The 21,439-nt window shown below is 37.7% G+C and overlaps 1 pseudogene; it reads right to left on the bottom strand.

Annotated features, from left to right (window-relative positions):
• LOC139949984 (uncharacterized) overlaps nt 1-21,439 on the bottom strand; it is a 34,020-nt pseudogene that overhangs the window by 1,602 nt on the left and 10,979 nt on the right.

The following is a 21,439-nucleotide window of genomic DNA, read 5'->3' as shown; positions in this document are numbered from 1 at the left end:
CATTTTATTATTATGTAAGACGTGTCGTGGCTGGTCTACCTACCATGTAATGAGGCGCCCTCTTGTGACGATTGAAGCACTCACACTCTCATCCAACGACTCCGGGACGAAAAACAAAAGTTACCGAAGACTTCGAATTCCTCAAGCAACTGCTGTGGCAGGTGGCAAGGCACGAGTCATGGACATCCCTGCACACAGACCGGCAAGGAAGGTGATAGTCCAGTATCGACGCCTGGTCCGAGTCCGTGCACATTGGGTTGAAGATCGTACAGACCACCCGCTGAGCGTCCGGGTGGCAGGCAGGGGTCAGGAACTGGTAGGATAGGTCAAAGAACGCAAGGAGCTCGTCGGTGTCACCGGCTAGTTGGAAAGGGATTGGGGGAGATGGTCTTGTTGTATGGGACAAATGGTCCTGCACTGTAGAATGGTATGTCAATACACTCCATGGAAAACAGACATAATCATTATTTGAGGCTGATCTATAGACCATCGACCTTATCGCAAATACCAATGCGCCAAGCGCAGACTGTTGAATGAGGTGCATTGTGGGATATATATGAATCAAATTTGTAATCAGCTAGACCACAATGCACCTAATTCCAAGCTTTACGCGCGCGCCCCAGTAATTGCGAAAAGGTCTATGTGACCTATGTTACATTTAAACCGCCCTCTGTTGACAAAACACTGTATACGTCATGTTTCGCCGGGCAAAAAGACTCGTAGTCATGGTATACAGCTTGCATACACTTTCTAGCTGGCTGCCAAACCAAAACACACAAGTACCGCCCTACGCGCCCCCACCATTTCGTCAGAGGTCACATCGTCTACAAGACCAGCATAAATGTCCGGCCTGAGTAAGTGCACTTGACTAAAATGCATAAACCAGTCAACATTGTAGCGAATACCACCATTGAGGAAATGGTTATTATTGGCTGTTGAAACCTGATACCACCCAAACATTCACAAATACATATAATACTGTTATTGCTCTCAAACGCTGAGAACAAAATGCTGCCTTCAGCAACATCTTCGTTCCTTCCCTTCCTTCCCTTCCCTTCCCTTCCCTTCCCAGGTGGTGACAAACGAGCCAAACACTCTTAAAGACACTGGACCACTGTTTGTAATTACCCAAAATAATTGTTAGCATATGAACTTACTTAATAACGAGCAAAGGAGAGCTGTTGAATAGTATTAAAGAATCGTGAGAACGGCTCTGTCTGAAGAAACATAGTTTTTGGAAAAAGAGGTAATGTCTCATTAAAATAATAAAATACTTCAGCTGAAGCCTTTTATTATGCATCTGAAAGCACACAACTTAATTATTGTGCAACAATGGTGTCTTTGTCGTCCATTGTTCTAGTGCAACTTCGATTACCAGTTGATTCCAAACTTTCACAGGTGACTTATTTGATGCATGTTGGGATACACCAAGTGAGAATACTGGTCTTTGACAATCACCAATAGTGTGCAGTGCCTTTAAGAATACTCTGATATCATCTGCAGAGTTCCCGCCTCTTAGCAACATCCCTCTTCCATCCCTCTTTAGCTTTCCCGGTGGTTGGCAAACTAATGAGAAAACACTCTTAAGTGGTTGAGAGGGCAAGTATTGACGTCTTGTCGGATTATGTTTCCTAACTCGAAGCTAGACTTGTCTTGCACATGAACGAGTACACCTGCCTTCTTAAGCCAGTGTTCGACCACATTACTCTGTTTTAAACATGATGGATCATAACCAGAAATTGACTGGAGGCGTCTACGTTTCTACGGCAACTTAATATAATGGAGATGTTATAATCACATCGTGATAGACTCGCCAAGTATTACCGGTAATACCCAGGGTTAATCTGTTAGAAACAAAAACAGCCCTAAAAGGCAACGCACTTTTTCATCTTGCCATAATTATCTACTTCTTATTATTTTCACTTATGCTTTTTGTTCGTACTCTGTTATTACCATATCGAATCTCAAAATGACAAAACCAAACTATAAATACAATTTCGTATAAAGTAAGGAAGTTAAGTAACAGCATATATACTTAAAGGACACTGGAAGCTGCTTGCAACTGTTCAACATATCATCATAACAACTTTCCTGGTAACGAGCAATAAGGAGTTGTTGATAGTATAAAACATTGTGAGAAACGGCTCCCTCTGAAGTAATATTGTTTTTGAGAACAAGGTAATTTCTCACTCAGATGTTAAAAAAACTTCTACCTGATGAGGCCCTTTTCTAGGGCATCTGAAAGCACACACATTTGCAGTTTCATTGATCTTTTGCAACTTCGATGACCAATTGAGTACAAATGTTTACAGGTTTGTTATTTTATGCATATAATTTGTTGGACACCAAGTTGTGATACAATTACCAAAGGTGACCAGTGCCTTTAAATGAAGACAACACAAAACATGACAGGATTAACTGACAGAAAATCACAAACATGATCTAGAACAAAACGATGAAATATCCTACAGTGTTTAAGGGCAATAATTTAAACCATCATCAAACAAAATATACATACGGCTTTCGCAGTTGGTTCCGTAGTACTGTCCTGGGCATGCGCACTGGTAGGACGAGATGGTCGTCAGGGAGATACACGTGCCGCCATGTTGGCACGGACTACTGTCACATGCTGAAATAACAAAATGGACATTTAAGTTTTATGGATTCAGAAAAGGTTTTGATAAAGCGATATCAGGGAGCGGTTTCGTCCAGCAATTTTGCAAAACAAATATTGATACTGAAATGGAGTATGAATTATGAACCGTTTTTAAATCGTTCACTGAATGATAAATAACTAAAATAACAACCCAATAATAATTTAACGGCCAAAGGCACAATCTTAAAACTTCCGCGTCACTTTAAAATATATTGGGTCAAAACCCAGAATGCAGATCCCAGTATGCCTAGCTGACCCAGAGACGACGATTACAAAAATGGAAAATTTTCTTTGATTCCGGGTCATTGACACACAAGTCGGGTCATACTGATCCAAAAAGGATCAGACCTGACCCGGTGTAGCGGTTTCAGTCTTCCGCCGTGTTCAGTTTTCCGGGTGACGTAGTCGGACATATCAGCACGTTGTTCGAACGGTTTAAGCTGTCCGGCGTGTTCAGTTTTCCGGGTGACCTGTCAGATACTGCCGCGAGTACCATGGCGAGTACTGTAGTTTGCCGCGAGTACCATGGCGAGTACTGTAGTTCTCTCAGCAGTGACCACAAATTGTTTATAATTACGATTCTTTTCTGTGTAGTCACATAATCTCTTGCCCCATCTTTACATGTATTCATGGGTACAACTTTAGGCAGGTCACACTCTGCTTGCATAAAAAACAACTCATACGATCCACGCGTTTGCCGCTAGTTGTACTCGACTCGTGGACGCCGCCATGACAGCTACCGGAGGGTAACGGATGACTCAATACGGCACTAAAAATGGACTACTTTCGCTTGCTGTGCGCAGGCATCGCATGACGTAATGCTACCGTATTTGGTCATTCGGAAAACTGAACACAGCGGAAAGTTGAAACCGCCACACCGGAATCCGGCTCATTTCCGACCCAGGAAATTTAGATAGAAGCCTACAATTACTTGATTTTTCATAACCACAGCTGTAGACTACATTTTAAATTCGAAACAGGAAAAACAGATGTCAATATTACGTGGTATCTGGTTCTCGCAGTTAAGACCTCCGTAATTGGGTGGGCAGATACATGTGTAGTAGTCCTCGTCACGGACGCTACCCGATGCGCATAGTCCACCATGTTGACAGGGGTTGCTACTACACGGGTTGCTCAACACGGCTGTAGGAGAGAAGAGACAAGACGGGAATGGCAAATTGAAACATGATACTTCGAGAGGAATACTTCAGATGCAGATTGGACTTTTGTTTTTCTCAAGTCTTCTTCTAACGACTGTCATCAGGGCTTGAGGTTGAGGTTGATTACGTGGCTTGTCTGACTTGGCACACACAAGCCTAAAGGCACTGCCGTCGATTTCACCAAACTAGTCTTCCTAACATCAAACTTAGGACTTAGGGTGAGTTAGGTTCCGTATCGGAAGACGTTAGGCTTCTTGAACTCATCCTTAGTTTGGGCAAGTTACTCGTCCTAAATCGAGAAAGGATTTATAAACCAAGTTTTTTTTTCTCGTGAAATTGGCTGGACACGTTTGGTAAAATGTCAAAGACTAGTATTCTTAGGCCCAACATTTGCATAAAACAACAAACCTGTTAAAAATTGGACTAACTCTGTCATCGAAGCTTTAATATAATAATGAAAGAAAGAAATTGTTGTGCAATTTGTACGCTGCCAGATGCATGTAAATTAAGGGGCTTCAAATGCCTGCCGTCGATTTCACAAAACTCTTCCTAACTTAAGACTAATCTTAGGACTTAGAACGAGTCCCAACCCTACAGTGTAGCATGCAGACCTTAAGATTAACCCTAAGTTAGGACGAGTTACTCGTCCTAACTCGAGATAAGACGAGTCCTAACTCTTTGTGAAATCGACGGCAAAAGTCTTAAACATTAATTTAGTTAGAATTTACCTCTAATTCAAAAACCAAGTTACTTCAGAGGGAGCTGTTTCTCACATCGTATACTATAAACAGCTCTCCTTTGTTACCAAGTGAGTTTTTATGCTCACAATTAATTTGAATAATTACTTATAGTGTCCAGTGCCTTTAAATCTTGGCGTCTGTAATATGGATTGACCATCTGGTACAATGAATGCTCGGGAAGCTGATGATCGCTACTGAAGAAGGAATGCGGTCCTTCAAATGACGCATTCTTGAACACCTTCTAACATAAAACTGCATCGCTGGTTTTTTCTTTATACTTGCTCTTAGTAGGTCTTGAATTTTTCAGTTTGCACGCACGTGTTATCAATTCATTGCATTAAATTTCGTTTTCTTGCGCTCTTGATTTCGTATTTATCATTCAACTTCGTTTCGGTTATTTTCATTTACTCAAGACTACATTTTCAACATTCTTCAGTTGGATTTCTACTGCCCGATTATTTGATGTGATTTTAATGGTTGGTATAATCCGAATTTCTTTTTTATATATACCAAATTGGGCTAACTGCTTTGAATACACAAATAAAAATCTAATTCAGTTGAGAATTTGAAAATTTATTGACGAAATAGCTATGCATTTGTGCACAAATGCAATTATGTCTAGTTCTGTACTCAGGACTACATTTTCAACATTCTTCAAATGGATTTCTACTCCCGATTATTTGATGTGATTTTAATGGTTGACAGCTTCTTAGTTTAGGCCTTTGCGAAAATGAATGATGTTTGCAACCCAATGACTTTGAATGATCTTACTTTGAATGATCTTACCAGTAAATGCTCGAAGGCATGGGACACTATTGGTAGTTACTCAAATAATTGTTAGCATGAACAAAAACCTGATTTGGTTACGAGCAATGGAGAGCTGTTGATAGCATAAAACATTATGAGAACTGGCTCCCTCTAAAGTAACGTAGTTTTTAAGGAAGAGGGTAATTTTTTGCTCAAAATTTAAAGGCTTCAGACCTGAAGTATTTTAATATGCTTTTACTGAAAGCACACACATTTGTGAAGCAAGTGTGTTTTTCCTTTAAATATTCCCTTGCAACTTTAATGAGCAATTGAGTCAAAATGTTCACAGACTTGTTATAAACCAAGTAAGAAAATTGGTCTTTGACAATTAGTAAACGTACCTTTAAAACCTTAAGAATTGCATATTATTCTGTTTGACTGTTAGGTGCTGTTGCATTGGAAGGGGCGTTTATTTAATTTTTTTACAAAATTGAGTTAAACAAGTGATAAATTGAATGATTTGATGTCCAGGAAAACCTGAATTTTTCATAATGGTTTCCAAGAAGAGAGAGCAAGTTGCTTACGTCACCAAAACAAAGGCGGATGATTGAACTCTATAAATCAATGTATCATAAAACAGCCACCTGGTGGAACAATTGATTTTTCTTTGTTTGTTTCGACGTTGTGTCGTCAGAACGGATTTCACTACATTGATTTTCGGGAATATTCATTCATTCGAGCTGTCATGGTAATTATTTATCAACAAACTAACAAGTGGAGAATCAATTAAAAACTGGTGTTTCCAATTATAGAGTGCAACTCTTATACTTTATAAATAACAACAACATGCCAATGACATGACATGTTCCGTTTTTATGAATTAAAGTCTTTGAAATAAAAAAAAATTAAATTACGCACACATCAGTAAAACTCAATCATTATTTTGGTTTTATCCGTACACCGAAGCACAGCACACAAAGTAATAACCCGAGTTTGAGGTAATTCGAATCATGTCATTGTGCCCGTAGCTACCGGGCAATCTCGTCGGTCAAGTGGCAAGACATCTCGAATAATATGTGTGTTGTTATTATTTGTCGAGTGCATGACTCCGAAAAGTATATTTTTTATTTGCAATAGTGTTTTTCAAACATCGGTGTTTAGACAAAACTAAATTAATATTATTCTCTATCCCGATGCAAATTAACATCTGTTAAATTGCTCACAATCTGATTTATATTTTTATATTGGGTCTTATAAGATTGTTGAAAAGTGGGAGAAAAATGTTTCTATAACAAACAGAGCCTTAAAAATGCCACAGTTTCAACAAAAAATCTAGAGTAATTGTAAAATCTAAAAGAAACAAGTTGAAGGGTATACGTTTACCGTTTTCACAGTATTTGCCACCCCATCCAGAGGTGCATGCGCAGTTGAAGAAGTACGTATCACCGTAGCATGTGCCGCCATGATGGCAAGGCGTCGTATCACAAAGAGGTATTTGGGCTGTAAATAACGAAATATGCAAATGTTGATCAAATTATATTCTTTAAAAATGTCAGTTTGATTGGCAAATAAGGAATAATTTCTTTGACTGCGATGTTTTATCCCTTAAACCCTCCCCCCCAAAATACATACAATACATAATAAACAGTTAGGTAAATGCATTGAAAAATAAATAAATAACATGACTTTTAAGTGGTCTTCTTTATTAATGTTTCATTCAGTGTATGTGAGCTACGCTCGAATTTGATCCATACACTATGAAGCTTTTGTCGTTTTGCTTAACTTTGCCTTATTTCAGATATTGACAATAATATTTAACCTACGTCAAAAATTTACAATAAAAGGTACAATTCGAAAATCCATATGAAGTAAGCGACATCCTAACAATGTTTTCAGTTGACCACAAAACATGTTCTTATAAGTCCCATGGGGTTGCGTTGTTGTAACATAACGCCAGTTTAAAATACTATGAAATTGAAGAGGGAAATGTTGGCTACTGCAGAGCCAACGGTCTGAATACGCATACATGTACACAGGACAACAAAAACACGGAACAACACATAGCGATATCTTACTGCAATGTACATACATAGGCTAATGTATTTAGCAAATTTACAACATGTCATCAAAAGCAGAATACGCCCTTTTCCAATCCAAGGCTTCGGCTTTGGATTCGGCTTCAGGCTCCGTTCCTCTTGTCTGAAACCAAGAGCGCGTATACGCAAAGCACGCGTAGAATGTAAAAAAAAATCGCGGGGCCAAGCTAGCCCGAGACGTATCCTGTGCCGAAGCCGTTGTTTCGAAAAGAGCCATATATTCACAATCTTAGCAGATGGTATTGCTCTAGGGCTGGATTTCACAAAGCAGTAAGATTCAACTTAAGATGAGTTGTCAGTATCTCCATAGTGATTTGTATTGTGTCATCGGACTTTGCTTAGCAGTTAAGACCGATACACATCTTAAGATCAATCTTAGCTCTTTGTGCAACGGAGCATTGGACTGAAAGTAGCCTTAAATGCTGCTGTGATTATTTTTAATCAACTACATACAAATACAGAACACCAGTACACATTACATGAAAATCAACGTTCATTCCATTACATTTATATTGTTGTGAAGCCAATGACGTTAATGGGAAGGCACACGTTTAGTAATTACTCAAAACAAATATTAACTTCAAAACTGACTTGGTAACGAGCATTAGAGAACTGTTGATAGTATCAAACATTGTGAGAAACGGCTCCGTCTGAAGTAGCATAGATTTTGAAATAGAGGTAATTTCTCACTAAAATAATAACAGACTTCTAGCTAGAAGTCTTTTATTCCTATCTGAAAGCACACAAATTCGTTCAACATGTCCAACAAGGGCGTTTTTTCTTTCATCATTTTCTCCCAACTCCGATGACCAATTGAGCACAAATTTTCACAGGTTTGTTATTTTATGTATATGTTGAGATACACCAAGTGAGAACACTGGTCTTTGAAAGTTACCAATAATGTACCTCCCCTTTAAACAAAAAGCGCGCTTAGTCACTGCACTATTGCAAAGTTCAAACCGGTGAGCCGAACCGGGGTCCGAGAGGTGGAAAGTGAGGTCAGATACCTCGACCTACCCATTTTTAAAGCATGGCAAATGAAGATTACAGATGATGTGAAAAGAAAAATGACGAGCAAAGATAGAGCGAGATGGGATGGACAAAATATTTATGAGAGTATGGAAATAAATATGTATTCTTGAATTGAATTGAATATGCGTGATTAGTAAATGAGGTGTGGGCATATAGTGATAGAGTGATGTACGGAAAGTTGTGTACAAGGCAGTGCAAGGTCAAGGATCGATGACGTCATTAACAACCAATAAACTTCATCATTACTGAGGGCACGTTCTTTTAGCTTCCCTGGGTCGACCCCGGTGTGTGGCGGCTTTTGTTTCCAGGACGAACGTGGGTAATTATCTGCGCACGTTCGTCCTGGAAAAAGAAAACGCCACACACTGGGGTCATGCATGTCAAAGCGCAACTAAAAGTGCCAACACTGAAAGGCGCGTGACGTGCACAATTTTGGACCGGTAATTAATTTGTAAACACTTCAAGGGCCTTACTCGTTTCACAACTCAGCCCTGCGTAGCCCGGTGCACAGATACACTCGTAATAGTACTGCCCACCGATGCACGTGCTGTTATGTTGGCAAGGGTGTGCGTCGCACAGGGTCTGTGGATCTAGAGTAATTAAAGTCTTGAATTAACTGCCAGAAAAACAGTGGTATTCTTATTTAGTTTGCGGTAACATTACCTACTTGCGATGAAGATTTTGTTTCTTCAGAGAACTATACCACCGAGTACATTATAAAGCAATAATAAAACAGTTCTCTAAAGAACAAAATCTAGCGGGCAAGTAGATCCACAAGTTGTGTTACCGCAAACCAACCCACACCATACAGTGTCTCAAGTCCAAAATACTACTATTCTTAAAAACAACAAGTTACCACGACGAAGGTTTTAAACTCTACAGACGTATGTCATGTAAACACAGAGTAAACTTCGTGGACACGGAAACTATTTCATACACTCTATAAACACTCACGGGTTAAACTTGACCCGGATTCCGCGTACAGGGAAGGATGACCCTTCGCCGGATTGTCCTGACTAACAAAGTGGTTAGCAAAGCTTTTTGATCTTGCGTCATCTTGACCGATTTCTGGGTTATGCTGCCATAGATTCCAGGTTCCTTGACATAAATTGGTCAAGTCCGATGGGTTTTCGTTTTCGGTTCAATTCTAAGGTTTGATCGTGTTGTGCAATTATTATACTAAATCCATTAATCCATTAAATTAAAAAACATATGTAAATTTGACAAAGAATAAGGACAGCACAAGAGTCGTGATCATGTGCCGATCCACAAACAGATTAACGATTAAACGGGAGAAACGTTGTTAGTAATAATAGTCAAGTAAATACTTGCAATCAACAAGCATTTTGAGACCTCAAGCTAATTGCGTCAAGCAAGTTGAACATTTTTTAGCAGTCCTCAATGCCATAATAGTTCAATGTTATGACAAAACAAAATAGCCTGATGGAATGTCGCATTTCGAACATTTGGAACCGCACTATGCACCAAAGTAGTCTGAGACTCAAACATGTTCGGATAAGCCCGAGATTCGCACGATCTATATGGACCCAGGGCTCGAGGTTGTAGCACTGCGATCCTTTGGTTAGATATCAGTGTTGCCATGGTGATTTGTATTGTGACAACACACTATGCTCACCGATTAGACCTAAGATTGATACAAATCTTATTTTAATCAATCTGAGCTCAGAACTGCCCGAAGAGCTCGGTGCGTATACAAACCAATACATTATATAGGTTTCGTCATTGTTATATAAACACACGCTTCAATTTGTTGTCAGCGATCCCGTTTTGTAATATATTTCACATAATTTCCGAATTAAAACATAGTCTAAAATTTACAAAATTACGTTAATATCGTTTTTGTTACCTTAGTACAACATTAATATTATTACGAATAAGGTCATGAGACTTGTTGAAATAGTTAACACCATTGACTACATTGAGAACTCACAAAAAGAAAACAAAAGAGCAAAATATTGAATAAGGGAATAAAGGGTACCGACGCGTTCTTACACGGCCGTTTAAAGCCGGCAGGGCCGTATTGCCGGGTGATAAAGGTCCGAGCCTGACACGCAGAAGCCAGCCGGTCATAAACACTGGTCATTATCAACCGTTTAAACACCCCACGCGACGCGCTCTCCACCAATAGGAGTAGAGAAACTGTTTTGGGTATTAATGAATAATGCTTTACACATGTATCACTTCGATGACAATAATGTGTTCCAAATTGGGATCATCGATGTTGTAGAGGCTGAATCTTTTTAACACAGACATCCTTCATGCAATTGCACTCCTTTGGGAATTTTTACCACATGTACTGACGTGTTCCTGGTGGAAAACAACAACTACAACATTGTCTCTTTTTTACAATAATAATGTAACGAGCATAATGCAGTTGGTGTTTATCTTCCAAACGCCCTCTGTTGACCATTTTTGACCAGTCGAGTCAGTGACCTCGATGAGCGATGCACAGATATAAGGGGTCATCTATAATGTATAGTCTAGTATCGGTCTAATGTGTCACCGGGTTGCATTTGTTTACACCGCAGAGAGTGGGTTTTGTTCTGTAATTACCCCCATTTCTGTCTTGAGTTGAGACTATGTTTCTATTGCCGTCATGCACATGTTCCCTTTTGAAGGATTGTTTCAAAAAGGGAAAGAAAGCCCGAATTACATATACTATTATAACGCTGTAAGTGCGTACCTCCTCCGTTTGGGGATTAATAATGAGCATTGCAACTTAATCTACCGCTCAAGCTAGGAATTGACAGTGTACAGTGCAAAACCCGTGGCTGCGATGTAAAAATGTTATTGTCCTTTTAGTTTAACATCACTTTATTGAGGAGTCTATAGTGAACTATTGGTGCAGATTGTGTCTTTATTTGTTATCACATTGGTAACAGTTTGAGCAACATAGAGATTATGATTCACAACTCCTATTGCATTTAATTAAAAAAAAAAAAAATTGTAGGAAATCCACGCTAGCATATACTATAACGAGTGGTTAGAATAAAGACGTGGCACATCATATGAGCGGCTAATTTGTTCACGCGATAAACTGTCAAGTCCATCGTATGGCCTAAATCAATATGGCAATATTGTTTCCCGGTGAAAATTCTGGTTATTTTATAGATGTTGATTACATCATTACGAGAATAATATCAGGAAGTCTGCTGCCCTCTATAGTAACTGAATAAATTATTTCTCTTTCGTGGATATCGACTTTTTTCAATAACATTATTCAGAGTAATGCCCCTATTAAGTGAAACTAAGGAAAGGACTAAGCCAAACCCAAACCATTTTTTAAAACTCCGAAATAAGAACTCAAAAGAGTAAACGTCTTCTTAAATTGTTTTGGTAAAATATCACGTTTTTGTTTCATGGATTTTATTGTGTTATTTATCCCGTTCTCTTTTCAAGTCACATTTTGCATTATAAAGTGTTTGGAGCTTGTTCATCTTGTAAATATAATTATATATATATATATATAATTAAAAACAAATACAATTAGCTGATTTTTGCTGAAAATTGCACCTGGTTTTCACTACTGCCTCAAACGACGGACTATATAAGCCCATATCACAAGTTTGTTATTTCACCCAAAACATGACCACCGTCTGCGACTATTGCAAGCTCAACCAATCCAGTATAAAACCTTTAAAAACACACTCTCTCACCTTTATAAAGCAGCTACAACCATCAGCTTCAACTCCGTGGTTGTAGCTGATGGAATATACATTTCTGTTGATGCGGACACGGCCTTAGAGTGTTATAATTTGTACCGCTGTGTCCCAGGTTAGAACTCTGTGGGGCATTAACGTTTTCAACTATAGCCTACCAGGAGAACCTCTATGCTCGTATTATTGTTCCCCATACGACATACCAAGTACTACAACATAAAGGTTGAGCCTACGTGATTATTATCACACTATGAAATGCAATTTAAATCTCTGACATTCACAATGTTCAACACAGAGCCACGGATGCTGTATTGCCGATAGGCTCAATATTAAAGAAGATTTATTACAACTCTTTTCTGGAGATCGCCCAGTCTGGTTGTAGCAACGTTGTTATTGTGGCACATCTCAAAACATAGTTCAGCTGGATGGGTGGATTTTTTTTAGATCTTTTGATTTTATGCAGTCATTAAGATACAAAATGAATGTACAATTTGTTATTTTATTATGTCCAGTGTGGTTAGCCTGCCTGAAGTAATCTGGAATGAACAAGGTCATTTTTTTTTTTTTTAGCAAAATTTAAATGGTATATTCATAGAGCAATGACCGGTATAATAGTCACTTAGATTTGTGCCATAACACCCCTGCGTCAACCAATGCACAATTTCAAACAGCATGTCTGGTAAATCCGCGGCACCTACATATTAAACGTTCATGTAACTTTGGCAGCATAATGGTGAACTATTGATGTTCTGTATCGATATAAATTAAAGGAGCACGTTGCTTAGGATCGGTCGAGTTGGTCTTTGAAAAGCGTTTGTAACCGTTTGTTATAAAATGCATATGGGTAAAAAGATGATGTAAAAGTAAAATACAATGATCTACACAAACAAGCCTCAAAATTGCACGGTTTTCATTTACCATCGTCGAGAACACGGTCGGCCATCCATTGGCCGGCCTTGTTAGTTCGCTAAGTAAAAGAAATATCCCGCAATTTCGATGCATATTTATGTAGATCATTGTATTCTACTCTTATACAACAGCTTTCTAACATATATGCATTTCATAAGCAAACGATGTTTATAGACCAACTCGTCCGATCCAAGGCAACGTGTCACATTAAGATGGTCTGTTAAACCAATGCGAACCATGGTGGTCATTTTAAAGTAACTGCACTGAAAGGAAGTTGCAACATTGCATGTTAGGTCTTTGGTACATAAAAACAATAACTTTACACACACCATAAGAAGAGCTTTCTGAAAGGTGTCACCCAATACGGGAATGACATTTTATGAACCCATTAGAGTGTGTTGTCAACGTTTACAAGCGGGGTGATTCGAGCACTTAAAAGAATGGAGAACTTCCCGCTGTATTTATGTAAAGTGACAAGTACTTTTGTGTTTTTGTAGCAGAGTAATCGAAGAGCCCATCGATGAAGTATTCAGAGTGAGTAGATGTGACAGATGAATCTTAAAGCTTTTGGATTGTGTTTTGATGTTGGTGCAGCTTCCTTTTTATAACTTAAAGGCAGTGGACACAATTGGTCCAAATAATTATTAGCATAAAAACTCACTTGGTAACGAGTAATGGGGGAGGTTGATAGTATAAAGCATTGTGAGAAACGGCTCCCACTGAAGTTTAACGTAGTTTTCGAGAAAGAAGTAATTTTCCACGAACTTGATTTCGAGAACTCAGATTTAGAATTTGAGGTCTCAAAATCAAGGTGACAAGGGTGTTTTTTCTTTCATTATTATCTCGCAACTACGACGACAAATCAAACTAAATTTTCCACAGGTTTGTTATTTCATGCATATGTTGAGATACACCAAGTGAGAAGACTGGTCTTTGGCAATTACCAATAGTGTCCAGTGTCTTTAAGGAACTGGACTAAGACCAGTATTCTCAATTAATGTAACCCAACTTATCCACCTTGCACAAAATAACAAATCTGTGAAATGTTTACTCAATGGTCGTCCTTGTTGCACAAGTGCATAATAAAAGGGGTCAGTCCTGAAGTCTTTAAAATACTTGAGTGGGAAATTACCACTTTTTCAAAAACTACGTTACTTCAGAGGGGGCTGTTTTCACTTGTATACATTGCTTGTAGCAAGTATGTTTTTGCTATGCTATGAGTTAAGTTGAATAGTTATACCAATATTATTGTCCAGTGCCTTTAATGGTCGTAATGTACACTTCATATCATTATCTATATGTATACCCTTTTTGGTTAAATTATTCTTAACAATGACATAATCCTGTGTTTGCACGTTTATTTTCTCGATAAATCAATATTTTACATAATTATCTTACTATTTTTCTTGTTCTCTTTTTTTCCAATTTCGATAAGGTTTTGAATTAAATATTATGTTTTCCCCGTGTTTTTTTTTTTGCCGCAATTTGAAAAATATAACATTTCTCAAAGAGCAAATAATAAAAATTAAAAAATTTAAAAAATCTCTTCAGATTAGAAAAAAAATTACATTAATTTCGCGATAAATATCAGTTATAAAACGAACTATATTACTATCAAGGATTTTACTTTGTGAATACCATCTGTTGTGCGAAAACGTTGACAGATAAATTGAATGACTATTATTCTAACCGAACAAATGATGTGTTACAAATAACTACCCAGTTTACTATACAATCTCAAATCGATTCAAAGAGTTTGGTTAATTACTTTTTGCACGACACAAAACACAAACGTCCATAGATTCACAATTAACTTACTCGGTTTAAAGATAACTGTAGTAGGAACTGTTCTTAAAATTGTACTTGCTGGGGTGCTGTAGTTATTGAGAAACGAGTGAATCAGTTTCGAAAAGAAGTATTTATTTTTGTTTTTCAAAGAAACTTGACAACCAATAAAGCTGGAACCTTTACAGGTCAATTATAATTATTGCATTCATACATCTTCATCTACAGTAAGTATGGATTCATGCGCTGGCCCAAAACCTGGTCTACAAAATGTATCAAACCCTTTTCAAATCTTAAAAATCACAATGATGTTACTGGACATACACTTAGCTAATCCTTGTGCATCACTCATGAAATCGACAGGTATACTTTATTCCCTATAATAATGTCTATCTTTGGTTGTGGTTCTTAAGGTCAATACTACAAAATATTTCCATTTTGTCCTGAATATAATTTATTTCCATGACCTTTTTTCACACAGCTACCATATTAATGCATCACACCACTCTACCCTGTAAAACATTTCAACTCGAAACGTGGATTTGAAACGGGCTTCACATCCAAGGAAAAATTATACAAAGAGAGGGAAATTATTAAAATATTTACAAATAAATAAAATAATCTTTGGCAAAAATGTTGAAAATGTCCAAGAACAATAACGAACTCACAGCAATACAAAACTGTTCAATCATTGGTATAAATATGTGAAAAAAATGCGTATCTATACATAAATTATGGACTAAATGAAATGTGGAACAAAATGACATGAAACACGAACCTTTATGAACCACGTGGCCCGTCGTTAAGACGAAGGAGCCCTATTACGTAGAATAAGAAATCCTTAACAAATCCGGGGAAGGAAATGACCCCGAAGACAGGTCCGATATAGGACCAGAAACTTCTGTCTGTTATAACAGAATTGTGCTTCAAACGGACCAAAAATTGTGTAAAAGAATGCAAAACCGAGTCAAAACCCATTTGGTTAACCCGTTTCGGGGTCAGCATGACCCGGGAAATTGTCAAATACCATTGGACCCGGCATCCTGGCCAATTATGACGTGTTTTTTTTTGTCCAAGAGCGGGCAGCTTTTTACGTTTTAGGTTCAATTCTGTGACGAAATGTGAACAACAGCAAATAACCCGTCGATTTATACAATTTTCTGACAGATGTTTTAACAAATTGTACCAAATGCATATTGGCAGCCCTGATATTGGTTGAAACTGCTCACTGGTTCCTCCATCGAAGATCTCCATGGCACTGCCAGGAGCACGTCTTAACACAAATAAAATAAATTTGATATGAGAGAAATAAATAAATCACGAGGAATACTAACGGTTTTGGCAGGTGTTGCCGTCGAATTCCTCGGGGCATTTGCACGCGAAGTACGGCGGTGTTTCTGGCTCTGGGACGCACGTACCTCCATTTAAACATGGGATATCATCACATGCATCTGAATAATAATAAGATATGAAAATTCCACTTTAAAGGCACTGGACACTATTGGTAACTACTCAAACAAATTGACAATATACTTGGTAACAAGCAATGGAGAGCTGTTGATAGTATAAAACATTGTTAGAAACGGCTCCAAGTAAAGTTACGTAGGTTTTGAGAAAGAGGTAATTTCTCACTCAAAAGTAAAATACTTCAGCCGAAGCCTTTTATTGTGCATCTGAAAGCACACAAGTGCCACAATTGTGTATTCTCATTCATTGTTCTCTTGTAACTCTTATGAGATTTTCACAGGTTTTAAAATGTATGCATATTGAGATAAACCAAGTGAGAATACTGGGCCCAATTTCATGGCAGTGCTTACCGCCAATTTCTGCGCTTACGATCACGATTCCCCGCTTACGTGCAAGCGCCGAATTTCTGCGCTAGCCTTGTAAGCACAGAATGTCTAGTATATAACGTGGAGTACGCACGCGCAAAAGCCAAAATTCGCCACTAACCCGTGAAATACACTTGCCGTAAGCACAGAATTTCCTGCTTCCGTAAGCGCCGATTCTGTGCTTACGGTAAGCAGAGCCATGGAATTGGGCCCTGGTCTTTGACAATAATTACCAAAGGGTGTCCAGTGCCTTTAAGACAATAATTTACTACTGTTGACGCAACTTTTTAATTTTGGAACTCTTCGACTGTTTAACTCATGGATATTATACAATGCACTAAATGCTGACAAATTTCATTACCAAAGATGGTAGCGTTTGGAGATATCGTCGATAATCCAGAGCGGTTGTGTCCATGCATGGGATTTATCCGCATAAATTACAATCTGAGAAACCTATTTTCTGGAATGTTTCTCAGATTTCAACATTGGGAAAATACAAGACACATTTTCCAATAACACCATTGCTTCGAATTGGAATGATTCCCAAAGCGCTTTATACAATCGAAAGCTGCTGTAACCGAATATCGGCTTAGTTTGTACAGCCATCAGTTTAGTGTGATTACTAAACGGGCCTTCCCTTTAAAGGCAGTGGACACTATTGGTAATTGTCAAAGACGAGTCTTTCAACATATGCATAAAATAACAAACCTGTGAAAATTTCAGCTCAATCGGTCATCAAAGTTTCGAGATAATAATGACAGAAAAATAACCCTTGTCACATAAAGTTGTGTGCGTTTAGATAGTTGATTTCGAGACCTCAAGTTCTAAACTTGAGGTCTTAAAATCAAATTCGTGGAAAATGACTTCTTTCTCGAAAACTACGTCACTTCAGAGGGAGCCGTTTCTCACGATGTTTTATACCATCAACCTCTCCCCATGACTCGTTACCAAGTAAGGTTTTATGCTAATAATTATTTTGAGTAATTACCAAAAGTGTCCACTGCCTTTAAAAATCTTTTAGTTAATAAAACTGTCCAATTAAATGATTCAAGTCAACCTACCCTTTTCCAGAGTTTGAGGTGTTGATACCTCTGTAAATGATATACTTGGATCCAATGTTCTCGTAACTGGTGACATGGTTATTGGCACGAAGCTCAAACTGGCTGTAAGTTCAAATGTAAAGAAAGGAAAACATGGGGACAAAATGTAAAATTAATTATTAAAAATGTGCTTTAATAAACCCATGTTTATGGCCGAGTGGATAATGGAACCGGACTCGAGCTCTGGTTGTGCTTGGTTTTGTTTTGAGATTTGAGTCCCGGCTTAAACTGGCTGTGTATTCAAATGTAAAGAAGGAAAAAAATAACAACTTTGTAAAAGTGGACCCAGTTCAATGAATATAGTACTATAGCAATACTTTAATAAATCTATTGTGGTGGCATGTCATGGCCGAGTGGATTAAAAGGCATCGGACTCAACCTCTTGCCTTTCTGTGCGTGGGTTCGAGTCCAGTCATATCACTGTTACTATTAACACAACTCAAGTCATGCATTAAATGAACTGGAAACATTTGGAAGTGTACCATAGTATACAACCTGGATGAGAGTGACACCAGATGCATCACCTGAAGGGGTTGAGATATTGCATTTCAATAATAATTATAAAACAAACAGTGCATTGATTCATTATGCACCTGTTCCATACAATGTACCAAAGCGCATAACAATCGTGAAACAATTAAGTACATGAAAGTCACAATAAGAAAACGAACACGGTGAAAAGCTTCGATGCCACAATTAGTAAGACGCAGTGTACAATTATGCAAAGCAAATTAATGTAATTACTAGTACCTACCCGAATCAAACGAGAGGCTGAATTCAATAATGCTGAAATCGCCCAGTTTATTTCCATCGATGGCCTTGACGAGATGCACGTAGGCTTCGTTATACTCCAGAGCAGAAACCTCCTTCGTCTCAGATGTCTTCATGTCGAATAAGACGTGAGGGATTTCAAGGTTAATGGAGAAGTAAACGATAACACTTCCTCTCCTGAAAATATGAAGTTATTAGAAGATCGATTTAAGTTGATGTGCTCTACTGCGTGTACATCCCCTTCCCCTATAATATTATAACAAATTCTTATATAGCGCATTTCACAATAAAACCATATCAATGAGCATTACATTAGTTCCATTTAGATATGTATCTGTTTTCTTCTGTATACATTAGTGACACTGCCGTAAAGTGATCTTCAATGAGGAATGTTGTCTTCTTCTAAATCGATGGAAAAAGGGAATCTTAAAAAACAAAAAGACAGGATTTTTTGGGGGGTGGCGATTATATACTACATGAACCTGTTTCTCCCCATAGACCTTTCTAATTTTTACTTCTAAACAAGAACTGAAGAGTGTGGTATTGGCCATGGCTTACGAGACAATCTCCAAAGAGAAAAGAACATTCACTAAACAAATTTTCTATAAATTTCTTGGGACAGTAAGATATTTACAACTCCCTGTGCTGCCGAAGTGTCCATTGATTACAGTGCAGTTCGTTGCTTCAAAGTTTACCTGTACAAGTTGACCTGTGAAACACGGCGCTTTAGAAATAGGTTGAAGGGTAGGGTCGACTTACAATTTTAGATTATGGTAATAAAATAAAAACATGTATACGAAAAGTATATAACGAAAAACACAATTTACAATTCTTCAATATGGAGAATACATTTTGAAAACTTACTTTATTTCCGTGACGCTCGTTCTGACGTAAATGTTTTTGAATAAACTTTTGTTGTAGACTCGGTCCATCTTCAAATAAAAAAAATACAAACTCAGCATTAGTAATTATTTAACTCGGCAGAAAAATAATAATAATTAATTACATGTTGTGTAGAGAAAAACATTGACGTTGAGTGCAGTGATTTCTCATGATTTAGATGATGACAGTTCACAGGGGGATAAACAAAATGTTGTAGTATGAACTTCAGAATTACGACAGCCTGTGATAGATTAAAGACATTGGACACTATTGTTTAGAGACTTTCTTTTGAAGGTGTTAGGCGCTATAGAAATGCGGTTATTATTTTTATTTTTTATTATCGTTGATAATTGTCAAAGACCAGTCTTTACAGTTGGTGTATCTCAACATATGCACAAAATAACAAACCTGTGAAAATTTGAACTCAATTGGTCGTCGAGATATTATTGACAGAAAAACACCCTTGTCGCACCATGGTCACACGAAGTTGTGTGCTTTCAGATGCTTGATTTCGAGACCTCAAATTCTAAATCTGAGGTCTCAACATAATTATTATGAGTAATTACCAATAGTGCCCACTGCCTTTAACTGCATTTCTGGTAATTGTTAATACTATATAATTTATGTCGACCATCTATACAAATGGTTGTCAGTGCTTTTTGTAATCGATAGGAAGACAAATGTGCCTTTTCCTGTTCATGCAAGTCCGCATTAATTGTAATAAATTTTGTTTTATTGAAACATGGGAATGACAGTCTGTAAATTAGCATGATCAAACGGCCATTCAACTCACAGATTTCAATTCTCATAACTCTTGGCAGAGATTTAATCTCGAACACGCTACGTGAACGATCCGATGGAAATTTGATTTTAATTAATATCAAAGACTGTTTTAATTACAAAACGAGTTTACGAGCACTATACATTATTCTACAAAGTGAAAGGGTTCTGTAATGTTGTTAATTTTAAAGGCAGTGGACACTTTTGGTATCTAACCCAAAATAATTATTAGCATAAAACCTTTCTTGGTAATGAGTAATTGGGAGAGGTTGATGGTATAAAACATTGTGAGAAACGGCTCCTTCTGAAGTGACATAGTTTTCGAGAAAGAAGTATTTTTCTACGAATTTGATTTCGAGACCTCAAGTTTGAGGTCTCGAAATCAACCATGTAAAAGCACACAAATTCGTTTGACAAAGGTGTTTTTTTTTCTTTCATTATTATCTCGCAACTTCGATGACCGATTGAGCTCAAATTTTCACAGGTTTGTTATTTTATGTATATGTTGAGATACACCAAGTGAGAAAACTGGTCTTTGACAATTACCAATAGTGTCTACTGTCTTTAAAAGGCGCTCCATACGTGTACATAATTCGGATGTTTTATGTGTATGTTGAGTCGCACAAAGTTGGAACACTGACGTACAACAACTAGTTCAGCGATACTGTAAAGTACCTTTGAAGTGAAAGTATACCTTTAGTTTTGGAACCGTTTGATATGTTCACACACTTGTTAGTTTATTCATCGTGGAAGACTAAACGTGGGAATTATGACAATTACCAAACTAATTCATTGCCTGCACAATTACAAACACACAAACAATACTTACAGCATCAACAACCTCCTGCTCAAACCTCGCAAACTCATGGGACTTTTTATCTGCGTATTTCGTGTGATAAACGCGGTTTGAAATGTGCAGATTCCCGAGTATTGTCACAGCCTCTGTGGTGGGGTTGGGTTTAGGGGAAAAAAATCGAACCGAGCATGAATTAACGAATTATTTACAGTGAAAGTTTGGAGGTTTTTCTGCTGAGCGTTCTAGGGTAGTGTAAAGAATCTTGACATGGTTGGTCGCGACATTTATGTTCTTCAGCAAGGTTTTTTTCTTCGCCATTATCAATATTTTTATCCATGAGTATAACATAGATAATAATTTTTATGGAAATCATAAGATGGATGTTTTAACATAAACAATACCATTCAGCAAAGTGGGTTTAATGTAATCATGCAATCCAATAACTCTGCATGACTGTCTGCGTGTTCCCTGTT

This window comes from Asterias amurensis, chromosome 17, assembly GCF_032118995.1.
Source record: "Asterias amurensis chromosome 17, ASM3211899v1".
NCBI classification, from domain to species: Eukaryota; Metazoa; Echinodermata; class Asteroidea; order Forcipulatida; family Asteriidae; genus Asterias; species Asterias amurensis.
Note: the sequence above shows the minus strand (reverse complement) of the source record. Positions and strands in the feature narration are given on the sequence as shown.